This window comes from Bos grunniens, chromosome 12, assembly GCF_055505025.1.
Source record: "Bos grunniens cultivar Pamir isolate PY7600 chromosome 12, Bosgru_T2T1.0, whole genome shotgun sequence".
Classification (NCBI taxonomy): domain Eukaryota; kingdom Metazoa; phylum Chordata; class Mammalia; order Artiodactyla; family Bovidae; genus Bos; species Bos grunniens.
Genome location: NC_141176.1, coordinates 8,743,685 through 8,767,084, shown reverse-complemented (window position 1 = coordinate 8,767,084; position 23,400 = coordinate 8,743,685). Strand labels below are relative to the sequence as shown.

General features: G+C 38.8%; 1 long non-coding RNA gene across 1 annotated transcript in view; it reads left to right on the top strand.

The window, feature by feature from the left end:
* The first annotated feature begins 7,315 nt into the window (after positions 1-7,315).
* Positions 7,316-23,400, top strand: part of LOC147361346 (uncharacterized) — a 40,002-nt gene continuing 23,917 nt past the window's right edge. The window contains exon 1 of the long non-coding RNA XR_015137579.1: positions 7,316-11,613. This is a non-coding gene — a long non-coding RNA (uncharacterized LOC147361346). The remainder of the gene's footprint in view (positions 11,614-23,400) is intronic.

Below are 23,400 nucleotides of genomic sequence, written 5' to 3'. Positions count from 1 at the left end.
AGTCCCATAAAACCAATTTAATGCTTTTCTTCATAAACTTTGAATCACATTTATTTGTCCATATTGCCTAGATACCCTTTTAGTACTTATTTACATCCTTCTTTGTCCTAAGCCCTGTAACTAGTGCTATTTTTTCTCTTTTTTTCCCTTGAATTTCAGTCTTCTTACTGTACATAAATATGCTATATATATGTATATATTTTTTCTTTATGATTAATGTACTTCTTCAATTTATATTAACAGATCATTCACAGTATGCCAAGTAATCATGAATTGTATTACAATTGTATCCATGCCCACAAAATTAATCTTGGTAGCATAAACAAAATGCATTTTACAATGCCATTAACTTTCCACTCTCTTTGGTGACTTTAAGATGAGACATTATTTACAGAACATTTTTAATGCCTGATGGTAACTTTATTCTCTGAATTGAAGGTGAAATTTTTATTTCTGAAGATTTAAAAACTAGTTAAGAAAAACTTGAAAAAAGGAAGAGACAGTGTGTACATAAACGTTTTGCTTTTCTCAAGGAATTCGAAGTTTAATTAAAGTAAGTCGATCCACCATTATTTTTAATCTCTTAATCAGGTGCTATTTGCATTTTTTCAATTTGAATATGCCTATATCTTTTAAGCTAATGAACTGTATAGTTACAACTAGTCTGCAATGCTAAAAAGGCTGACTTTCCAAATCATCAGGACGGTTTGGGTAACATAAGTCAATTTAATTTGTGTAAAGTAGATCTCCCTATCAGGGTTTTTTGCTGCAGGTCTTTTAATTTCCCTATAGGTTTTCAACTCCATGATGATTTTTTGTAATTAAGAGTTATGTATCTAATGACATGAGGCTTGTGAGGTAAAGTGCTGCTGCCTACACTGCTAACAGCAAACTAAGAGCACGCTCTGAAAGGCTGCATTTCCCAGTTGAAACCATAGGACTCTAAGCTTTCCTCTGCAGTAAACGTGCCACGCTATTAGACTTGTAATTTTTCTGGTTCATAAGCAAAGGTGTGCACTCAACAGACTCCAGAAACAATCCCATAGTGTTGAAAGATTTCAGATACTAAGGAAAACTATACAAAGTTTAAGACTATAGTTAAATTGAGGCACTTTTCAGTTGCTACAAGGTGCTACAAGCTACAAGTTGCTTTTATTTCATAGGTAAAATAGTAAATAATAATAATAATAAAAATCTAATAAAATAAAACAATGCTTCAAAGTAACCAGACTATTACTGAGGAGATGTGAGATGGTGGATCTCCTATAGGAGCAACCTCATTGTGAAGATGTTCACTATGACTTGTAGCTAAAATATATGACGTTTATGCTCAACATTTTAAAATAATTCTGAGTTTTGGATCATTTACAGTTTGGATCATTTGAATCATTGCTTAGTGATTCTACCAGACATGAAAATTACTTATTAATCATTTGGAGGTTTATATTGTGAGAAGGTTGAAATAAATGTAAAATAATAGTTTTAATTCTTTAGGTGACACAACAATATGTGCTTCAGAGGACCTGACAATTTCAGTGGCACTTGGATAAAAATGATGACTACTCAACTTTTCAGGCAGTCTCACTGATCCTTAATAAAATTGTGAATGACATGAGCTTTATTTCAGCTGAGTTTGTAATTGACCTCTGCTTTAGACAGAAGGTGGTCTTCTCTTCTCTCTTGGCTGCACACATGCAGCTACTCAATGTACAGGCAGAAAGGCAAATTCTATCTTTCTCTACTTCCTCTAAAAAATGATTTTTGTTTTTGTCCTCATTCCTTCAGTGTTCATATTTATGGCAGTTTATATGGTACAATTATACCTGCTAATTTGCTCAGTGTGAGAAAACTTCTTTGAAATACAGAAATGATCAAAGTTTACTCAAGAAGTGAATGGTCTTTACATATTAATGAAACAACCCCCTGCAACACCCCAGTCTAGATAGCGTCCCTTGGGAATTCTACAAAATTTTGGAAGAAATCATAAAAAATTATACGCAGAATCTTTCAAAATATAAAACAAGAGAATAATACCTAATTTAATCCATGAGTCAAGAATCACTGCTACCCTGCTATAAAAACAAAAGACACTAAAAATGAAAGACAGAAAGAGAGAAAACAATCATTGCAATGAATGCAGGAAGAGCATTTGAAAGAAATTCACTCTTTCATGATAAAAAAAAAAATAGCTATGTAAAAATAGGAAATTCCTCAAGAAGGTAAAGGCATCTATAAAGAGTTTTAAATTAGCATAATTTTTAATAGTGTAAGAATGTATGCCTTCTCCCAAAGACTGGGAAAAGGAGAAACACAGACACACACAATACTTATAAACCTAACCAGTGTAACTGAATGAAAAATAAATAAGCAAATGAAAATTCATCAAAATTAAAAACTGCTTTCTCTTCAAAGGACAATGTTTTGAGCATCAAAAAAGCCAGCCATATACTGGGAGACTATACTTGAAAATCACATAACTGATAGAGGATCATATCCAGATTATATAAAGAATTCTTACTAATCAATAATAAGAAGAAAAACAACTCAATAAATAAACATGGGTGAAAGGTTTGACCAGACATCCACCAAGGAAGATATACAAAAGGTATAATCACTAAAAAGCTGCTCAAAACTGTTAGTCATTAAGAAAATGAAAATTAAAGCTATAATGAAATACCATTACTCTCACCTGAATGGCTAAACTTACAAACACTAACAATATCAAATTCTGGTAAGTTTAAGGTTGTGAAGCACCTGGAATTCTTGAACATTGCTGGTCCAAAAAAAAAAAAGTATAAGCACATTGTAAAAAAATGTTTTCACATTTTTTTTATAAAGTTAAGCACACACTGACCTTCCCTGGTGACTCAGTGGTAAAGAATCCACCTGGCAATGCAAGATACTTGGGTTCAATCCCTGGATCAGGACGATCCCCTGGAGAAGGAAATAGCAACCCACTCGAGTATCCTTGCCTGGGAAATCTCATAAACAAAGGAGCCTGGTAGGCTACAGTCCATGGGGTTGCAAAGAGTCAGGGTTGCAAAGAGTCAGACACAGCTAAACAACAACAAAATCACACACTCACCACGTGATCCAATAATTGTACTCCTAAATATTTGTGTGTGCTGTGTGCTTAGTCATCCAGTAGTGTCTGACTCTGCAACCACATGGACTGAAGCCTTCCAGGCTCCTCTGTTCTTGGGGATTCTCCAGGCAAAAACACTGGAGTGTATTATCATGTCCTCCTCCATGGGATCTTCCCAACCCAGGGATCAAAACCGGGTCTCCCTCATTGCAAGCAGACCTACACAAGTGCTCATAGAAATATTATTAAAATTGTAAAGAACCAATGTCTACCAACTGCTGAACCTATAAATAATTTGTGTACTGTCCCTGCAATGGATTACTCAGAAATTTAAGAATACACTAACAAGGCACACAGAAACATGAGTAAACCTCAAAAGCATTATACTAAGTGAAAGAAGTCACTTAACAACAGACCATATGCATATAAAACAACATATTAGACATTCTAGGAAAGGCAAAATAATAATGATAGATAACATCAGTATTATCACAGGCCAGGTGGTATGGGGAAGAACTAAATTCCAACAAGCAAAAGGGAATTTTATGAATGGTAACAATATTTTGTCTCATTATTTCCATAGTTGGTACAGGATGGTATTAAAAAAAAAAACTGATGTATTTTGCACTTACATTTGATATATTTGATACATAAATAAAACCAAATGACCAAAAACCAAGAAGCAGAAAGTGGCAGTTTAATTCAGTTACTGTTGTCAAACAATCAAATCACTAAAAATGAGAAAGAATGACTTGTTTTTTCATTCAATGCCATAGAAGTATATGCTTTATGTATTGTTACATTAAGAAAACAAAGTATGTATAGAATATAATTTACTTGTGTTTTAAAAATAAGAAGTATCTGGGTGAGTATGAAAATTATTATCAAATATGTGTAGATAGCATGTCAAAAATTTCTCTAAAATGTATTTCATGATGAGGGGAAAATAGGGCATTTTACTTCTTATTGCACAAAATTCATTTCTATGTGATTTTGGTTTAAATAATGAATGTATTTTAAAATAATTATAATATATTTTAGAAGATGAATTTGTATTATTATAACAAAAATCAGATTATTCTTTTTAAGTAACACAAAATGTGAGGCACTCTAAAATTGATGAAAATTATCAATAAGTTAGTAGATGTCCATAGGTGGATTCTAGTCTTGGAAATTTCCCTAAACTTTAAATTCATCAAATCCTTCCTTGGGAAAAACTAGTGTTATGATATACTATTTACATATAACTATTAGTTTAAATATGATACATTACATATTAAAATTCTCATCCAAAATGTTCCATTCCTTCTTATTTCTCTTCCACGTATTTTAATATTTTGTCACATCATCTCAATAGAAATACAAGGGTTATTAATAGAAATGGAATAGTTGAAAAATGTACCAGAAGTATTTTCAATTTCTTCAACTCACAGACATGGCCAAGTATCATTGCTGGAAACCTTCCACAGAGGTGAAGATTAGTTCTACTGGTTTATAAAGATTTTTCTCCATACTGCCCTATTTATCCTCATAATACACTAGTGAGACAACACTGGTTGTTCAAAACAAAAGCTTTTAACTCAGCTTCATTTGTATGTGACAAAATTCTCAATTAGTCTTAGTTCTCAATCAGTTCAGTTCAACTCAGTCACTCAGTCATGCCCGACTCTTTGTGACCCCATGGACTTCAGCACACCAGCCCTCCCTGTCCATCAACTCCCAGAGTTTACTCAAACTCATGTCCATTGAGTCAGCGATGTCATCCAACCATTTCAACCTCTATTGTTCCCTGTTCCACCCACCTTCAATATTTCCCAGCATCAGGCTCTTTTCAAATGAGTCAGTTCTTTGCATCAGGTGGTCAAAGTATTGGAGTTTAGGTATCAGTCCTTTCAATGATTATTCAGGACTGATTTCCTTTAGGATGGACTTGTTGGATCTCCTTGCAGTCCAAGGGACTCAAGAGTCTTCTCCAACTCCACAGTTCAAAAGCATCAATCCTTCAGTGCTCAGCTTTCTTTATAGTCCAAATCTCATATCCATACATGACAACTGGAAAAACCATAGTTTTGACTAGGCGGACCTTTGTTGGCAAAGTAATGTCTCTGCTTTTTAATATGCTGTCTGGTTTGGTCATAACTTTTCTTCCAAGGAGCAAGAGTCTTTTAATTTCATGGTTGCAGTCACCATCTGCAGTGATTTTGGAGCCCAAAGAAATAAAGTCTGTCACTGTTGCCATTGTTTCCCCATCTATTTGCCATGAAGTGATGGGACCAGATGCCATGATCTTAGTTTACCGAATTTGAGTTTTAAGCCAACTTTTTCACTCTCTTCTTTCACTTTCAACAAGAGGCTCTTTAGTTCTTCAGTTTCTGCCATAAGGGTGGTGTCATCTGCATCTCTGAGGTTATTGATATTTCTTCTGGCAATCTTGATTTCAGCTTGTGCTTCATCCAGTCCAGTATTTCTCATGATGTACTCTGCATATAACAAGTTAAATAAGCAGGGTAACAATATACAGCCTTGACTACTCCTTTCCTGATTTGGAACCAGACTTTTGTTCCATGTCCAGTTCTAACTGCTGCTTCTTGACCTGCATACATGTTTCTCAGAAGGCAGGTCAGGTGGTCTGGTATTCCCATCTCTTGAATAATTTTCCACAGTTTGTTGTGATCCACATAGTCAAAGGCTTTGGCATAGTCAATAAAACAGAAGTAGATGTTTTTCTGGAGCTCTTTGGCTTTTTTGATGATCCAACAGATGTTGGAAATTTGATCTCTGGTACCTCTGCCTTTTCTAAATCCAGCTTGAATGTCTGGAATTTCATGGTTCACATACTGCTGAAGCCTGGCTTGGAGAATTTTGAGCATTACTTTACTGGTGTGTGAGATGAGTACAATTGTGCGGTAGTTTGAGCATTCTTTGGCATTGCTTTTCTTTGGCACTGGTATGAAAACTGACCTTTTCCAGTCCTGTGGCCACTGATGAGCTTTCCAAATTTGCTGGCATATTGAGTGCAGCACTTTCACAGCATCATCTTTTAGGATTTGAAATAACTCAACTGCAATTTTATCGCCTGCACTAGCTTTGTTCATCGTGATGTTTCCTAAGGCCCACTTGATTCTGCATTCCAGGATATCTGACTCTAGGTGAGTCATCACACCATCGTGGTTATCTGGGTCATGGAGATTTTTTGTATAGTTCTTTTTATTCTAGCTATCTTTTCTTAATATCTTCTGTTAGGTCCATACTATTTCTGTCCTTTATTGTGCCCATCTTTGCATGAAAATTCCCTTGGTATCTCTAATTTTCTTGAAGAGGGCTCTAGTCTTTCCCATTCTATTGTTTTCCTCTATGTATTTGCATTGATCACTGAGGAAGGCTTTCTTATCTCTCTTTGCTATTCTTTGAAACTCTGCATTCAAATGGTTCTCAGTAATAACTTATAAAGTGTTACCATGTGGCACAGTTAAAGACCCTGCCTGCCATTGCAGGAGATACAAGATATGCTGATTTTATCCCTGGGTCAGGAAGATTCCCTGGAAAAGGAAATGGTAACCCACTCCAGTATTCCTGTCTGGGAACCACCATGGACAGAGGAGCCTGATGGTTCACAGTCCATGGGGTCGCAAAGAGTCAGACACAACGGAGCACTCACACCACCACCAGTAACTTATAAGCACAAAGTAATTTTCTTTCTACAAATCACCAAATGTCCCTGTCTAAAATACAATAATCTCCACTTACCTATTAGACAGACACAATTAACTTTTCTGAAGGAATTTAAATACCTCTGCAAAAATTTTTCAAAAGAAGAACTTTGTATTTTCTACACTTCACTTTTTTCCTTCAACGAATATTAGATAATGAAATTCTCATGCTTTATCATTATTATTTTCATCTGTTTTAAAATATCTATTGTGAACAATTGCTTTCATGTTTTTCTGTTACTTTCTCTTACCCAGGATTTGAACCCAGGTCTCCTGGATTGCAGGCAGGTTCCTTACCGACTAAGCTATGAGGGAAGTCCTCTCTTCTATTACTCATTCTCTTACATAAACATTGCCCATAAAACAGATTGCATAATTTCAAGAAATTTGTGTCCAGGAAATTCTGTAGTTTTGGAGGCACTTTCATAATTCTAGAATATTATTTAATATCACTTTAGGTAGAATAAATATCACTCCTTCTTACGTTTAGCTCTTACTTCTTCTTTTACTGGTATTTTTAACCATCTTTTATTTGTCCAAGCCTATGTTATTTCCTGCCTTTAATCTATCACCATTCTATATAACTATTTTATAAAAATATTATTATATTTGAACAATTGAAATTCATTTACTCAGAATAAATTAGTTTAGCACTGAAAAAGAAAGATAAATATGGATAAATATTTTAGAGATGGTTTTTTCTCAGCATAATAAATTAGGTTTTCACAAAACTAGCAATACTAATTATAGTTGTTTATTGATGCTTAAACTTCTTGTTTTTTCCTATTGTTAATAGCCAAGTATTCTATACAACCCCCAAAGCTCAACGTTTTTAGTCAGATATTCATCTAAATTATCTTGTCTTTTATTTCAATACCTTGAAAATTTTGGGTCCTATTTCCAAATTTCCTCTTGCCTCAAAGACCTTATTGTACTATTTGTTTACTCTGGCTAAACTTTACTTTGTACTGAGTTAGAATCCAATTCGAACTTTTACTTAAGTGAAAGAAACACAAAAGTTTGAAGCAGTTAATTTTACAAGTTATTTTTGATTCAAAAGCAACCCAAGTGACTAAGCTCAATTTGCATGCCTAAGGTGTAACTTTTATATAGAAGTAAAGTCAATTTTAATTTTTCCCTTTTCATTTGATTATGCTTAAAATCTCCAGAATTTTCATTGAGAATTTGGTAACTGTTTTAGCATCCTTTTAATTAAATTTTGGTTTCAATTAAAAAATACTTGTATTGACAAATACTTTGTTTCACCATTTTGCCCAGGTATATTACTCTGCTTCCCTCTCTAGGAAAAGTCAAATATTTGTTGTAGAATTATACTATCACTCTATGGCTTTGAATTGTATCATTCAAATAGTTTTGATCATGAAAATTATCTAAATATGTACATCCTGGCAAAAATACATAACTATTTTACTTGGCCTTTAAATTCAAACAATATTTAATGACATTCAATAAAAAAGATAAAAGAATAGTTTATAGAAATGTGTACACATATATACATGTAAAATAATTTTAATGAAAACTTTACATTTTTAAATTTGAATCACCAATATATACAAAATAGAAATTATATAAAGATCTTCAGCAGGACTTCCCAGGTGGTGCTAGTGGTAAAGAACCCACCTGCAGGAGAGGCAGTCCTAAGATGGTGGAAGAATAGAATGGGGAGACCACTTTCTCCCCGACAAATTCATCAAAAGATCACTGGAATGCTGAGCAAATCCCACAAAACAACCTCTGAACCCTGGCAGAGGACACCAGACACCAAGAAAGGCAGCCCATTGTCTTGGAAAGGAGGTAGAACAAAATATAAAAGATAAAAGGATAAAAGAGTTAGGGATAGAGACCCATCCTGGGGAGGGAGTCTTAAAAGAGAAGTTTCCAAACACCAGGAAGCCCTCTCACTGGCAGGTTTGTGGGGAGTTTTGGAATCTCAGAGGGCAACATAACCAGGGGGAAAAATAAATAAATAAATAAAACCCACAGATTTCTTGCTTAATGGCAACTCCCAGCGGAGAAGTAGCCCAGACATTCGCATCCACCACCAGCAAGAGGGGCACTGAACAGGGAGGTGCGGGCTGCATTGCTTAGGGCAAGGACTAGGCCTGAATGCCCTGAGGGCAATCTGAGGGAGCTAACGTGAGATAGCAATCCAGACTGGGATAGCCAGAGACAGGGAATAAAAAAAAAGAGAGAGAATTACCCCTGAAAAGCCCTAAATTAAGGCACTGCAGGGCCCGCTCACAGAACAAAGGACTGAGTGAATACCAGAGGAGACCTAGCTGGCTGGGGACTTTTCCATCCGCAGAGGCAGGGAGACAGGCAGTAGCCAGAGCTGGAAAGGGGCAAACTTGGCCTTAGAGATGGCATCCTCTACCAAACTGCAAGCAGGCTTCTAGTAGCTAACCAAGACTTCCTGGGATTCCCTGACGGTTGACATCCACTGGGAGGGTTGCTGCCAGAGATCAGCTCCCCAGAAGACACACAGCACACCTGAGAGGGCACGCCTGCTGCCACGCAGGAATTCAAGTGGCTGGCAGGGAGGTGATAAGATGCACCACACCTAAGGAGAGTGTGCTCGCCAAGCACCTGGTTGCCTGAGCTGCTCGGACCTGGGAAGAACACAAAATGTAGGCTGAACTGAGTCTGTGCCTTTGTGGAGTACCCAAGAACCTGAACTTTAGTGGCTTAGACCTGGGAAGAGCACGCAACTCAGGGCCTGCTCCCTGCAGAGCAACCTGAAGCCTGAGCAGTGTAGACTAGAAAAGCATACACGCCTCGAATGAGCACAAACCCAGTGTGGCCAAGACACTGCAAGCACTCCTCACACATGCCTGTGATATTTGTTTGCAGTGTTCCTCACTACCCACAGCACCACTGAACAAGTGAGCCTAAATAAGTGACCACCTTCACCTCCTTGTGTCAGGGCAGAAATTAGACACTGAAGAGATCTGCAAACAGAAGAAGCCAAAATAAACAGAGGGAACCACCTTGGAAGTGACAATTGCAACAGATTAAAACCCTGTAGGAAACACTGACTACATTGGAAAGGACCTATAGATCTTGAGAAGTATAAACTGGAACAAGGAACTATCTGAAACTGAACTGACTCCACTGCCCACAACAGTTCCAGAGAAATTTCTAGATATATTTTTACTATTATCATTTTTTTAATTTAATTTTTTTTTATTTTTAAATTTTCTATTACTCCTTTAATTTTCATTTTTATAACCTACTATTACCTTGCAAAAAAAAGACCCTATTTTTAAAGCAAACTTCATATATATTTTTTATAATTTTTGTGATTTTGTCTTGTTTTTTTAATACTGTATTTTTGAGAGTGTAACATCTACTTTAGATTTTTAATCCTTGCTTTGGTATTTGTTATCAAATTTGTACCATTAAGAATCCAATCTTCAGTATCCATTTTTACTTAAGAGTGTGATTACTGGCTTGATTGCTCTCTCTCCCTTTTGACTCTCCTTTTTCTTCCCCAGATCACCTCTATCTCCTTCCTGCCCCTTCTCTACTCTTCCCAACCCTGTGAATCTCTATGTGTTTTCCGGGCTGTGGAGAACACAGGCAACTGATTACTGCCTAGATCTGTCTCTCCCCTTTTGATTCCCCCTCTTCTCCTCCTGGTCACCTCTATCTCCCTCTTCCCTCTTCTCTTCTCCATGTAACTCTGTGAACCTCTCTGGGTGTCCCTCACTGTGGAGAATCTTTTCACCATTAACCTAGATGTTTTATTATCGGTGCTGTATGGATGGAGAAGTTTTGAGGCTTCCATAAGAATAAGGCTGAAAACCAGAGGCGGGAGGATTAAACCCAAAATGTGAGACACCAGAGAACTCCTGACTACAGAGAACATTAATTGATAAGAGATCATCCAAAAGCCTCCATACCTACACTCAAACGAAGCACCACCAAAGAGCCAACGAGTTCCAGAGCAAGACATACCACACAAATTCTCCAGCAACACAGGATCATAGCCCTGAGCTTCAAAATAAAGGCCGCCCAAAGTCACACCAAACCCATAGACATCTCAAAACTCACTACTGGACACTTTATTGTACCCCAGAGAGAAGAAATCCAGCTCCACCCACCAGGACACCGACACAAGCTTCCCTAACCAGGAAACCTTGACAAGCCACTCGTCCAACTCCACCCACAGGGAGGAACCTCCACAATAAAGAGGAACCACAAACTGCCAGAATAGAGAAAGGCCATCCTAATGAGAGAGTTATTTCCTAGGCAGGTTGATAGGGAGTCTAGGGGTCCCCAAGGAGAGAGGGGTCGGGAATTCTTAAGGAGGAAGAAAGGACAAACTTTTTTTCTTTCTCCACATTCCTTAGGATTATATAACAATAATGTATCCTGCCTAAGGACAGTCTTTGGATTCAACCGTCTGTGATCTTAAAATGTTAATTATAGGAGTAGACCTGGTCTTTATAAGGATGTATCTTGCCTGAGGACAGTGTTAGCTTAAAATGTAAATTATGGGAGTAGGTCTGATGAGGTCTTTACAACCTCCAGACATTCTTTGGATTGTATAACCTCATTGTTAACACTAGCAAGCGGGTACTCTTTCTGCTCCCTTCTGATGCCTATGTCAGAAGCTTTCTCTATCTCCTTTATACTTTAATAAAACTTTATTACACAAAAGCTCCGAGTGATCAAGCCTCGTCTCTGGCCCTGGCTTGAATTCTTCTCCTCCGGGGGCCAAGAATCCTGATGTATTCACGTGATTCAACAACAACCTTTCATCTTGGGGGCTCATCCAGGATCCTTCAGGACAAGGTAAGGATGCTTGGAGCTTTAGTTCTTTGTTCTCTTAGCCAACATGTTTTCTGCTGTGCTTTACTAACTCTACCGTGTGCTTGTGTGAATGAATGGCATGCCCTGTGTGAAGCAAGTAAGGAGCCCTGCTCTGCGGTCCACGGTGATCTCACAGGGCTTATGGCAGAAACCTGTCGGGGCGTTATACCGACCTGCCAATGCCAAGAGGCACCCAATGTCTCCTTTGGGAACCGACCAGAAATGGGCAAAGCGTGTGGACGGAACTCTCCTTTCTTGGTCAAACTTTTCGGTCTCTTTGACCATTTCATAACTCCTTGGGAATTAGAAGTACTAACCTAGTCTATCGGATCATAGACTTTCAAGGGACTTGTGATCTATACTGTTATTGTGTACTGTGGCTTAGGTCCCAGACTTAGATTGGTAGCCAATAAAGTGCCTAGCCTCGCTAGGAATCGAAAGTTCAGAAGCTAGATGGAGCTCTAGCTCCAAGAACATCTCTGAGGTTAAAGGTTACTCAGATTGGGACTGCAATGGGTTTTTTCCTTTGGTAACGCCAGCTCTTAGTAGATCAGAGGAGGCTGTTATACTGGTGTGGTGATACTTGGAAAGAACATATCAGTTTTATGTTCGTGTCGGTCTTATTGTAGTCAGGAAATACTCAGGGTCATGCACAGGCACTCAGGTGATGAATGTTTCCCACAGAGGTCTTAGCTTGGGAGGCATTCCGGAAGGTTACTCTGACTCACCCTGGGTGACATCAGAGGCAAGCAAGGTTAAAGGTGAAGAGCTGGACGTCAAATAGGGATGCTATCAAGTCTACCCCGGTACATCCCCACCCCATCTCGGTGGTAGAACCGGGAGGGACGAGTACGGCACCTGCGTCGGTAAGGGACAGACTAAGTCCGACCAGGAAGGAAAAGCTTTTGGTGTAAGGTCTGTCTACACCCCCATGTAGAGCAGGGAGGGACGCCTCCGGTAGAAAAATGGCCTTGGTCGCTTTTTTTCTCTCTTACAAATGGGAGCTAACAATTCCAGCCTCACTCCTTTGAACTGTATCCTGAAAAACTGGGATAGATTTGATCCCCAGGGCTTAAAGAAGACACACCTGGTCTTCCTATGTGATACTGCATGGCCACGGTATCTATTGGAGGATGGCAAACAGTGGCCAGTTGGAGGGTCTCTTAAGTATAATACTGTTCTACAATTAGACCGGTTCTGTAAGGAACAAGGGAAATGGGTAGAAGTAGCGTATGTGTTGCCCTTTTTCTCTCTGCGAAATATGCCAGACTTGTGTCCTAAGGGTATAGATTTGGGCGTGAAACCTTCAGGTCCCTCCTGTCCTCTCACTTTGCCCCTGTACCGGGGACTCCAAACTGGGATTCAAACTGCCCACATGGAGGTCCAAACAACTCCTGTCTCAGTACGACCTCAGACTACTCTGGTTTCAGTAGAAACTCAGACCATCGAAGTAAGAGATGAGATGGAGGACAGGAGACAAAGAGAAGAGAAAAAACAGGTTTCTCCAATCTATCCCTGGGATCATAAGCACAGAGCAGCCAAAGAGACTGAGGAACAGCCACACAAGCTGTTGCCTCTTTATGAAACACCCACCAGGAGAAATAATCAGTCTGTGAGAGTTAATAAGCCTTTCTCTTATCAAGAAATACAAAGAATCAAGGAGGATCTGGGAGACTATTTAGAGGACCCAGAAAAAGATATTATAGCTTTTAAAGGTGTTACTCTGCTTTATGACCTCACTTTATGACCATCACTTGTGATGTATATCTTGGGACAAACGCTGACTCCCGAGTCAAAGACTCGAGTTTTGGGAAAAGCGGTTGCTTATGGAGATGAATGGCTTGGTAATGAAGCAGTAGGGAAGAGGGAGAATGAGATAGCGGCCCTCCCCACTGGGAATCAGGCGGTCCCAACTATAGAACCAGACTGGGACTACAACACAGCTAAAGGAAGATGGGATCAGAGTCATTTTGTTAGATGTATTCTTGAAGGACTTAGGCAGGCGCGTTCTAAGCCTTTAAACTATGGCAAATTGGCAGACATAGAACAGGAGGAGAAGGAAGCTCCTGGTAAATTCCTAGATAGACTGAGAGAAGGCCTTCGCAGATTCACTGAGATTGATCCCGAAAGTGAAGTGTGAAAAGTGATCTTAAAGGATAGATTTCTCACTCAGTTGGCTCCAGATACCCGCTGTAAGCTATTAAAACAGACGTATGGAACAAATCAGTCTTCAGATACTCTGTTACAACTGGCTCAGACAGTCTACTATGGTAGGGAATATGAGGAAAAGAAAGAAAGGCAAAAAAAGAGAAAGGAAAAGGTGGAAGCCTTCGCCATGGCTATGAAAAACTTTCTTAAACAGCCTGAGAAAAATGCCCAGAGGGACCCAGGTGAAAAGGGATGGGCTTGCTATTACTGTGGAAAGGAGGGGCACCTCAAGTGGGATTGCCCTCAGGCATCTAAGCCACCCCCTGCTCCATGTCTGGTCTGCAAAGGACCACACTGGAAGAGAGACTGCCCCCAGAGGTGTAGGTCTCTGGGGTCGGACTCTCAAGACAATCAGGACTGAAGGTGCCCAGGGGTCCCCACACAAGCTCCCGTCCTAATTACACCTGAGGAACCCCAGGTATTAATAATTGTGGGGGGCCAATCCTTCGATTTCCTTTTAGATACTGGGGCAACTTATTCTGTGCTTACTGAAGCCCCTGGCTCACTTTCTTCCTGATCCGCTTTCATAATGGGACTGTCTGGACGAGCCAAAAGGTATTATTTCAATTATTCTTTATCTTGCAACTGGGATTCTGTGCTGTTTTCACACGAGTTTCTGATTGTGTCAGAATCTCCCTCACCCTTTTTGGGAAGGGATATACTGAGCAAGGTCCATGCTTCTGTTTTCATGAATACGGAGCCCTTCCTTTCTCTCCCTTTAGTTGAACAAAATGTAAATCCTAGATGGAAAATCTGTGGGTCGAGCACAAAATGCTATTCCTGTAGTTGTTTAGCTCAAAGACCCACACGTATTTCCACATAAGAAGCAGTATCCACTGAAACCTAGTTAAGGAAGGATTAAAACCCATCACTGAAAATTTAAAGGAGCAGGGACTATTAATTCCCTGTAACAGTCCTTGCAACACTCCTATTTTGGGTATAAAGAAATCGAATGGTAAATGGAGACTAGTTCAAGATTTACAAATAATAAATGAGGCTGTAGTTCCTTTACACCCCGTGGTGCCTAATTCTTATACTCTATTGTCTGAAATTCCTGAATGGGCCAAATATTTCTCAGTAATTGATTTAAAGGATGTTTTCTATTCAGTGCCTTTGGTGGAAGAAAGTCAATTTCTATTTGCCTTTGAAGACCCTACGCAGCCAGCTTCTCAGTTAACCTGAACAGTTTTGCCCCAGAGATTTTGTGACAGTCCTCACTTATTCGGACAGTTTGTCACGGGATCTACAAAACTTTAATAGCTCTGAAGCAGTGGTGTTACAATATGTAGATGATATTTTGCTCTGTGCTGAGACAGAGGAAGCTTGTTCGTGAGCCTCAGAAGATTTCTTAAACTTTCTGGCAGACTGTGGTTACAAGGCATCAAGAGAAAAGGCTCAGCTTTGTCAACAAAGATATCTGGGCCTAATCATATCAAAAGGGACTATGGCCATAGGCCCTGAGAGAATTAAACCTATACTAAATCACCCCCTACCTATGACTTTAAGACAACTGAGAGGATTTTTGGGAATCACAGGTTACTGTCGCATTTGGATTCCGGGTTACGGGGAACTTGCCCGGCCTTTATATAAACTTATAGCTGAAACTCAGCAGGCCCAAACCGACAAACTGGTTTAGTCTCCAGAAACTCAAAAAGCTTTTAAGGTTCTTCAGACTGCTCTCCTGCAAGCTCCAGCTCTGAGCTTCCCACAGGGTCAGAATTTAATTTGTTTGTCACTGAATGAAAAGGTGTGGCATTGGGAGTTTTGACACAACCCCGAGGGCCTCACCAGCAACCTATTGCTTATCTAAGCAGAGAATTAGATGTAGGTTCATGTGGGTGGCCCACTGCCTAAGAGTAATTGGGGCAGCGGCTTTATTAGCACCTGAAGCTTTAAAAATAATTAATGGACGAAACCTTACTGTACTGACTTCTCATGATGTGAGTGGAATCTTAAATTCTAAGGTTAATATTTGGATGACAGACTGTAGGTTTCTTAAGTATCAGTCATTGTTGTTAGAAGGACCAGTAACTAAGCTTAAAGTTTGTGAAAATTTAAATCCTGCCACTTTCCTTCCTGAGAAGGAAAATGAAACACCTGATCACGATTGTTCTCAATTCCTAACTTTAAACTGTGCAGCTCGGGAGGATCTAAAGGATACCCCATTAGACAATCCTGACATGGAAGTATTTACAGACGGCAGTTCTTTTGCTCAGGATGGAAAGCATAAAGCAGGTTACGCCGTGGTGACTGCTGAACAGGTTTTGGAAGCAAAATCTCTCCCCCAGGGAACCAGTGCTCAGTTAACAGAGCTTGTGGCTCTGACCTGAGCTCTAGAGTTAAGCAAAGGGCAGCGGATGGGCCTGATAATCTATGTGAGTCTACTTCTGCTGACTCCAAAAATCCTGAGTCTACTGTTTGATCCTCAAGACAATGCCTTCCTGTCCTGGGCTCACTCCTACGCTGCATTCCACAATCGGTCTAACTGCTGGGTCTGCGGGGCACTCCCCTCTTCATCAGTGGAAGGCTTCCAGTGGTGGACATCCCCACTTCCAGGAAAAGACTTTCTCTAAGTCTGTGAATACCTTCGACAACAATCACATGCGACGCCTCTTCTTCATCTGATGACATTTACCAACCCTAAAATGGACTGGTGAAACACTTTGCACTTTAACTATGGACATATGTGACTTTTAATTTTGATTCTGATTGTTTTGTTTTTGCTGTTTGCCCCCTGCATCTGTAATTTGTTTCTAGCTGCATGAAAGCTTTTAAGTTACAAATGGTTGCTCAAACTCCTGCTACTGCTGTAGCTTCCTCCAACTACTATTTGGGGCCCCTGGATCAGATATCCTCAATATGAGGATTAGGAGAATATGTTGCCTCACCAATTTAGGGACAACACCCCTTGTCAGCTCGGAAGCAGTTATGGAATGAGAACGATGCCCCTTTTCCCTAGGCAACATAATTCTCCTAAAAGAAAAGGGGGGAATGAGAGAGTCATTTCCTAGGCAGGTTGATAGGGAGTCTAGGGGTCCCCAAGGAGAGAGGGGTCGGGAATTCTCAAGGAAGAGGAAGAAATGACAAACTTTTTTTCTTTCTCCACATTTCTTAAGATTATATAACAATAATGTATCCTGCCTAAGGACAGTCTTTGGATTCAACCTTCTGTGATCTTAAAATGTTAATTATAGGAGTAGACCTGGTCTTTACAAGGATGTATCTTGCCTGAGGACAGTGTTACCTTAAAATGTAAATTATGGGAGTAGGTCTGATGAGGTCTTTACAACCTCCAGACATTCTTTGGATTGTATAACCTCATTGTTAACACTAGCAAGCGGGTACTCCTTCTGATGCCTATGTCAGAAGCTTTCTCTATCTCCTTTATACTTTAATAAAACTTTATTACACAAAAGCTCCGAGTGATCAAGCCTCGTCTCTGGCCCCGGATTGAATTCTTCTCCTCCAGGGGCCAAGAATCCCGGTGTATTCGCATGATTCAACAACAACCTTTCACTAAACACAGCAATGTAAACAAGATGAAAAGGCAGAGAAATACTCATCAGGTAAAGGAACATGATAAATGCCCACCAAACCAAACAAAAGAGGAGGAGATAGGGAGTCTGCTTGAGAAAGAATTCAGAATAATGATTGTAAAAATGATACAAAATCTTGAAAACAAAATGGAGTTACAGATAAATAGCCTGGAGACAAAGATTGAGAAGATGCAAGAAATGTTTAACAAGGACTTAGAAGAAATAAAAAAGAGTGAATCAATAATGAATAATGCAATAAATAAGATCAAAAACACTCTGGAGGGAACCAACAGTAGAATAATCAAGGCAGAAGATAGGATAAGTGAGGTAGAAGATAGAATGGTAGAAATAAATTAGGTAGAGAGGAAATAAGAAAAAATAATTAAAAGAAATGAGGACAACCTCAGGGACTTCTGGGACAATGTTAAATGCCCCAACATGATGTCCCAGAAGAAGAAGACAAAAAGAAAGGCCATGAGAAAATACTTGAGGAGACAATAGCTGAAAAATTTCCTAAAATAGGAAAGGAAATAGTCACCCAAGTCCAAGAAACCCAGAGAGTCCCAAACAAGATAAATCCAAGGCGAAACACCCCAAGACACATATTAATCAAGCTAACAAAGATCAAGCACAAAGAACAAATATTAAAAACAGCAAGGGGAAAACAAGAAATAACACACAAGGGGATTCCCATAAAGATAACAACTGATCTTTCAATAGAAACTCTTCAGGCCAGAAGGGAATGGCAGGACATACTTAAAGTGATGAAAGAGAAAAACATACAACCCGGATTACTATACCCAGCAAGGATCTCATTCAAATATGAAGGAGAAATCAGAGGCTTTATAGACAAGCAAAAGCTGAGAGAATTCAGCACCACCAAAGCAGCTCTTCAACAAATGCTAAAGGATCTCCTTTAGATAGGAAACACAGAAAGGGTGTATAAACTTGAGCCCAAAACAACAAAGTAAATGGCAAAGGGATCATACTTATTAATAATTACCTTAAATGTAAATGGGTTGAATGCCCCAGCCAAAAGACTGGCTGAATGGATAAAAAAAAAAAAAAAAAAAAAAAATAGCAAGACCCCTATATATGCTGTCTACAAGAGACACACCTCAAAACAAGGGATACATACAGACTGAAAGTGAAGGGCTGGAAAAAGATATTTCATGGAAATGGAGACCAAAAAAAAAAAAAAAAAGCAGAGGTAGCAGTACTCATATCAGATAAAATAGACTTTAAAATAAAGTCTTTGAAAAGAGACAAAGAAGGACACTACATAAAGATCAAAGGATCAACCCAAGAAGAAGATATAACAATTATAAATATATATGCACCCAACATAGAAGCACCAGAATATATAAGGGAAATGCTAACAAGAATGAAAGGGGAAATTAACAATAACACAATAATAGTGGGAGACTTTAATACCCCATTCACACCTATAGATAGATCAGTTAAACAGAAAATTAACAAGGAAGCACAAACTTTAAATGATACAGTAGACCAGCTAGACCCAATTGATATCTCTAGGACATTTCACCCCAAAACAATGAACTTCACCTTTTTCTCAAGCGCACACAGAACCTTCTCCAGGATAGATCACATCCTGGGCCATAAATCTAGCCTTGGTAGATTCAAAAAAATTGAAATCATTTCAACCATCTTTTCTGACCACAATACAGTAAGATTAGATGTCAATTACGGGGGGGGGGGGGGGACAAACTATTAAAAGTTCCAACATATGGAGGCTAAACAACACGCTTCTGAATAACCCACAAATCACAGAAGAAATTAAAAAAAAGAAATAAAAATATTCATAGAAACAAATGAAAATGAAAACACAACAACCCAAAGCCTATGGGACTCCGTAAAAGCAGTGCTAAGGGGAAGGTTCATAGCAATAAAGGCATACCTCAAGAAACAAGAAAAAATGTCAAATAAATAACCTAACTCTACACCTAAAGCAACTAGAAAAGGAAGAAATGAATAACCCTAGGGTTAGTAGAAAGAAAGAAATCTTAAAAATTATGGCAGAAATAAATGCAAAAGAAACAAAAGAGACCATAGCAAAAATCAACAAAGCTAAAAGTTTGTTCTTTGAGAAGATAAATAAAATTGACAAACCATTAGCCAGACTCATCAAGAAAGAAAGGAAGAAGAATCAAATAAAAAAAAATTAGAAATGAAAATTGAGAAAACATAACACAGAAATACAAAAGATCATAAGCAACTACTATCAGCAACTTTATGCCAATAAAATGGACAACTTGGAAGAAACGGACAAATTCTTAGAAAGTATAACTTTCCAAAATTGAACCAGGAAGAAATAGAAAATCTTAACAGGCCCATCACAAGCACAGAAATCAAAACTATAATCAGATATCTGCCAGCAAACAAAAGCCCAGGACCAGATGGCTTCACAGCTGAATTCTACCAAAAATTTAGAGAAGAGCTAACACCTATCTTACAGACTCTTCCAGAAAATTGCAGAGGAAGGTAAACTTCCAAACTCATTCAATGAGGCCACCATTACCCTAATACCAAAACCAGACAAAGATGCCACAAAGAAAGAAAACTACAGACTAATATCACTGATGAACATAGATGAAAAAATCCTTAACAAAATTCTAGCAAACAGAATCCAACAACATATTAAAAAGATCATACATCATGACCAAGCAGGCTTTATCCCAAGAATGCAAGGATTCTTCAATATCCACAAATCAATCAATGTAATACACCACATTAACAAACTGAAAGATAAAAGCCATATGATTATCTCAATAGATACATAGAAAGCCTTTGACAAAATTTTACATCCATTTATGATAAAAACTCTTCAGAAACAGGAATAGAAGGAACATACCTCAACATAATAAAAGCTATATATGACAAACCCAGAGCAAACATTATCCTCAGTGGTGAAAAATTGAAAGCATTTCCCCTAAAGTCAGGAACAAGACAAGGATGCCCACTCTCACCACTAATATTCAACAAGTTTTGGAAGTTTTGGCCACAGCAATCAGAGCAGAAAAAGAAATAAAAGGAATCCATATTTGAAAAGAAGAAGTAAAGCTCTCACTTTTTGCAGGTGACATGATCCTCTACGTAGAAAACCCTAAAGACTCCACCAGAAAATTACTAGAGCTAATCAATGAATATAGTAAAGATTCAGGATACAAAATCAACACACAGAAATCCCTTGCATTCTTATACACTACTAATGAGAAAATAGAAAGAGAAATTAAGGAAACAATTCCATTCACTGTTGCAACGAAAAGAATAAAACACTTAGGAATATATCTACCTAAAGAAACAAAGACCTATATATAGAAAACTATATAACACTGGTGAAAGAAATGAGAGGACACTAATAGATGGAGAAATATACCATGTTCATGGATTGAAAGAATCAATATAATGAAAATGAGTATACTATCCAATCTATAGATTCAATGCAATCCCTATCAAGCTACCAATGGTGTTTTTCACAGAACTAGAACAAATAATTTCACAATTTGTATGGAAGTACAAAAAAAACTCAAATAGCCAAAGCAGTCTTGAGAAAGAAGAATGGAACTGGAGGAATCAACCTGCCCGCCTTTAGGTTATACTACAAAGCTACAGTCATCAAGACAGTATGGTACTGGCACAAAGACAGAAATATAGATCAATGGAACAAAATAGAAAGCCAAGAGATAAATCCATGCACGTATGGATACCTTATCTTTGACAAAGGAGGCAAGAATATACAATGGGGGAAGGACAATCTCTTTAACAAGTGGTGCTGGGAAAACTGGTCAACCACTTGTAAAAGAATGAAACTAGAACACTTTATAACACCATACACAAAAATAAACTCAAAATGAATTAAAGATCTAAATCTGAGACCAGAAACTATAAGACTCCTAGAGGAGAACATAGGCAAAACACTCTCCGACATAAATCGCAGCAGGATCCTCTATGACCCACCTCCCAGAATATTGGAAATAAAAACAAAGATAAACAAATGGGAACTAATTAAACTTAAAAGCTTTTGCACAACGAAGGAAACTATAAGCAAGGTGAAAAGACAGCCTTCAGAATGGGAGAAAATTACATCAAATGAAGCAACTGACCAAGAATTAATCTCAAAAATACACAAGCAACTCCTGCAGCTCTACTCCAGAAAAATAAATGACCCAATCAAAAAATGGGCCAAAGAACTAAATAGACATTTTTCCAAGGGAGTCATACAGATGGCTAACAGACACATGAAAAGATGCTCAACATCACTCATTATCAGAGAAATGCAAATCAAAACCACGGTGAGTCACCATCTCACATTGGTCAGAATGGCTGCTATCCAAAAATCTACAAGCAATAACTGCTGGAAAGGATGTGGAGAAAAGGGAACCCTCTTACAGTGTTGGTGGGAATGAAAACTAGTACAGCCACTATGGAGAACAATGTGAAGATTCCTTTAAAAAACTGGAAATAGAACTGCCACATGACACAGCAATCCCACTGCTGGGCATACACACAGAGGAAACCAGAATTGAAAGAGACACATGTACCCCAATGTTCATCAGAGCATTGTTTACAATAGCCAGGATGTGGAAGCAACCTAGATGTCCATCAGCAGATGAATGGATAAGAAAGCTGTGTTACATATACATAATGGAATATTACTCAGTCATTAATAAGAATACATTTGAATCATTTCTAATGAGGTGGATGAAACTGTAGCCTATTATACAGAGTGAAGTAAGTCAGAAAGAAAAATACCAACACAGCATACTAACACATATATGTGGAATTTAGAAAGATGGTAATGATAACCCTATATGTGGGACAGTGAAGGAAACACAGATGCATAGAACAGTCTATTGGACTCTGTGGGAGAGGGCAAGGGTGGGATGACCTAAAAGAATAGCACTGAAACATGTATATTATCATATGTGCAATGTATTGCCAGTCTAGGCTGGATGCGAGACAGGGTGCTCAGGGCTGGTGCACTGGGATGATCCAGAGGGATGGAATGGGGAGGGTGGTGGGAGGGGGGTTCAGGATGGGGAACACATGTACATCCATGGCTGATTCATGTCAATGTATGGCAAAAACCACTACAATATTGTAAAGTAATTAGCCTCCAATTAAAATAAATAAATAAAACGAACTCACCTGCAAATGCTGATCTGAGTGGCAGGTTCAATCTTTGGATTGGGAAGATCCCTTGGAGGAGGGCAGGGCAACCCACTTTAGTATTCTTGTCTGGAGAATCCCAAGGACAGAGGACCCTTGTGGGCTATAGTCCATGGGTTTGCAAAGAGTTGGACATGACTGAAATGACTTAGTATGCACACACACATAGATCTTCAGCACATCTGTTACTGAGTCCAAACTCATTCTGCTTACTACAGGACAGGCCAATAAATTGGGAGAAGGGTTGTTGGAGCAAGGAATAACGTCTATATTCAGAAAAACCAGCAGCCAGAAAGACAGACTAACGTCTTAGAGAACGATCTTTCAGTTCAGTTCAGTCTCTCAGTTGCATCCAACTCTTTGCGACTCCATGGAGGGCAACACGCCAGGCCTCCCTGTCCATCACCAATTCCCAGAGTCCACGCAAACCCAAGTCTATTGAGTCGGTGATGCATTCCAACCATCTCAATCTGTGTTGTCCCATTCTCCCCTCACCTTCAATCTTTCCCAGCATCACAGTCTTTGCCAGTGAGTCAGTTCTTCACATCAGGTGGCCAAAGTACTGGAGTTTCAGTTTCAGCATCAGTCCTTCCAATGAACACTCAGGACTGGTCTCCTTTAGGATGGACTGGTTGGATCTCCTTGCAGTCCAAGGGACTCTCAAGAGACTTCTCCGACACCACAGTTCAAAAGCATCAATTCTTCAGCGCTCAGCCTTCTTTATAGTCCAACTCTCACATCCATACATGGTAAAGAACCATCATTACCAACTTAAAAATCAGCTTCTTTTATCCTAAACGGGAAGGAGATGTGTTTGATTGCTGTAAATTTCTTG